Consider the following 3115-nt stretch of genomic DNA (forward strand, 5'->3'; position numbering starts at 1 on the left):
ACCACCCAGGCACCCCTCTACTTTTAATGTTTGAAAACGTTAACCTGCTTCTCACCCCAGAAGAGTTAAAACACATATACTCTCATACACATGCAAAACCAAACACAGGCATAAATCCTCAAACCTTCCAGACATTCTCTGAATTCCAGGCACTACTCAGACCATTCATGTCAAATCCTCTCAGCACTTTGTACAATGATATAAAATGAAGTGAGATTGTTTACATATTTATAAGCCCTTAGGTTATATGCTCCCAAGGATGGAAACGTGTTTTCTTATTATGCTTCCTCATGAAATGATTAACTATTGTTTTATGTGAGAACCTAAAAAGTTTGTATATTTAATTTCTCTACATCAAGTTTTTTATGTACCAGGCAAGCATGGTATTTCTAGCTAGTATTCAATGAATTATTTGGGGGAAAAAATAATTCTTTCCTAAGGTAATTCTTCCTAGTTCATCTTTTAGGGGGAAGAGGTCTAGATTTTAAAATACAATACTGTATTTGCCTGAATCCAGACAAGTCTTAGTGAAGTACTGTGGTTTTGTTAAAAACAAAAACAGAAGTTCTGATCTGTTAAAGATATACACCAAGGTACTATGGGTAACATTATATGTTTCCCAAGATTTGTTTTCAAATACTTGAAGGGAAAAAAAAATAAAATTGAATACTTGAATAGAAAAAGAATAGATATGGCAGATGTTGGAACCATAATGGAGTTCACTGAATTCATGTCTCTACTTTTGTGTGTTTAAAAATTTCCAGCTGGAGCGCCTGGGTGTCTCAGTTCTTAAGCGTCTGCCTTCCGCTCAGGTCATGATCCCCAGGTCCTGGGATCGAGCCCTGCATCGGGCTCCCTTGCTCGTCGGGAAGCCTGCTTCTCCCTCTCCCACTCTCCCTGCTTGTGTTCCCTCTCTCACTGTGTCTCTGTCAAATAAATAAAATCTTAAAAAAAAAATTTCCAATAGACTTAACACGTTCAAAACTGAACGTGAATTTTCCCACCCACTACCCCTCCACTAACAGCCTTCCTCATTTAGTTAACGGCAATTCCGTTCTCCCAATTGCTTAGGCCAAAAATCTGGGAGTTATCCTTGTCTACTTTCCTTTGTTCACATCCAATCAGTTAAAAAATCTTATTTGCTCCATGTCCAAAATATATTCAAAATCTACTTTTCACCATCCCACTGGTACCACGGCAGCCACCTAAGCACTCACCCTGCCTCCCAGCCCCGCCCCCCACTCCTTACAGTCCACGCACGACACGACAATGAAGAGTAATCTTTCAGAACATAAGGTAGATCACATCTCTTCTCTGTCAAAACTCTCCAATAGATGCCCACTTTACTCAAAGTACTAGGTCTGCAGGCTTATAACATCTGGTCCCCACTATCTTCCTGTGCTCTTCTCTACTATTCTCCCCCTTCTTCACATCTTGCATCCAAACTGGCCTTCCGTACAGCTCCTCAAGCCCACCAGGCATGCTTCTGTCTCACGGCCTTTGAAGTGATTATTGTCTCTGCCTCAAATTTTCCCTCAGATAGCTGCCCTGCTCGTTGCCTCATCTCCTTCAAGTCTTTGCTCAAAGGTCATCTCAGGGAGGCCTAACCTGACCATCCAACTCAGCATTCCTCATCCTCTTGTTGTGCTTAATTTTTCTCCAGAGCTTTTCTCACCTCTCTACATGCTACGCAGAATTCACTTATTTTAGTAAGTTCGTCGTCTTCCCGCCCGGAATGGAAACTCTATGGCGAACACACATTGCTTTATCTCCAGTGCCTAGAACAGTACCTCTGGCACAGAGAAAGGACTCAATGGTGAACCGAATGAAATAATCTGGATAGGAGGAAATTATGGTGGTCTCTAGAAAAAAAAATGTTATTTTTGCTAGAATATAAACAGACAATGCACAATGAAGATGAGGGCTAAATCAAATTACTCATAAAAATAAGGGCACATGGGGTGCCTGGGTGGCTCAGTCAGTTGAGTGTCCAGCTCTTGATTTTGGCTCAGGTCGTGATCTGATCTCAGGCGCATGAGATTGAGCCCCATTTCGGGCTCAGGCTCTGCACTCAGCACAGAGTCTGCTTATCCCTCTCCCTCTGCTCTTCCTCCCACTCGCGTGTGCGCGTGCACACGCACGCACTCTCTCTCTCTCTCTCTCTCTAATAAGTAAATAAAATCTTTAAAAAAATTAAGGACAGGGCGCCTGGGTGGCTCAGATGGTTAAGCGGCTGCCTTCGGCTCAGGTCATGATCCCAGAGTCCTGGGATCGAGTCCCACATTGGGCTCCCTGCTCCTTGGGAGCCTGCTTCTCCCTCTGTCTCTGTCTCTCATGAATAAATAAATAAAACCTTTTAAAAAAAATTAAGGACACTTTACTCATCTTTCATTTCAAAAAACAATTGGAATTTAGGAAGGACAAAAAGTAGTCTCCCCATTTTACAGATGGAGAAATCAGGGCTCTGGGAAGCTTGTTGCAAGGTTTAAGCTTTCTAGTATGTTTCCAGCTGGATCACGACTCTAACTAATGGGTCTGCCAAACATCTCTTTCTGGTAAAATGCACAATGTCCATAAACAGCTGCCCTTCTCAAGCAGCTGGGCTTCCCAAACATTGAAACTCCATCAAACATCAAAACTCATCAGTGAGGCTGAGATCACAAAGCAATCCAATGTACCTCTCTGTTTAATCCTATCCCTCCCTATTTCAGCTCACTGGCCCTGGCTTGGAAAGAGGTGGCCACTTGTAGCTCCTCTGGGTTGGAAGAAGCTGGAAGGCAGAAAGAGATAGAATAAATAAGCTCCCAAACAGGATCTTCTGTGAACAGGACACAAGTGCTTGCAACACAACACGGCAGCTGAGAGAGGAGCTGAGCCCCTCAACCTCTTACCCTGGCAGCTCCAAGTAAGGTGAGGTATACCTTTTATGACAAGGGTTTACAAACAGAGGAAGGGTGAGCAGAAGGAAGGTAGGAAGGCAAGAAGGCAAGAAAGAAAAAGAAAGAAAGAGAGGGAGAAAGAAAGAGGAAGGAAGACAGGCAGGCAGGAAGGGAGGGAGGGAAAGGAAAAAAGGAAGGAAGGAAGGAAGGAAGGAAGGAAGGAAGGAAGGAAGGAA

The sequence above is a fragment of the Callorhinus ursinus genome, unplaced genomic scaffold, assembly GCF_003265705.2.
Source record: "Callorhinus ursinus isolate GAN/ISIS: 27379988/994484 unplaced genomic scaffold, GSC_fseal_2.0 scaffold2, whole genome shotgun sequence".
Taxonomy (NCBI): Eukaryota; Metazoa; Chordata; class Mammalia; order Carnivora; family Otariidae; genus Callorhinus; species Callorhinus ursinus.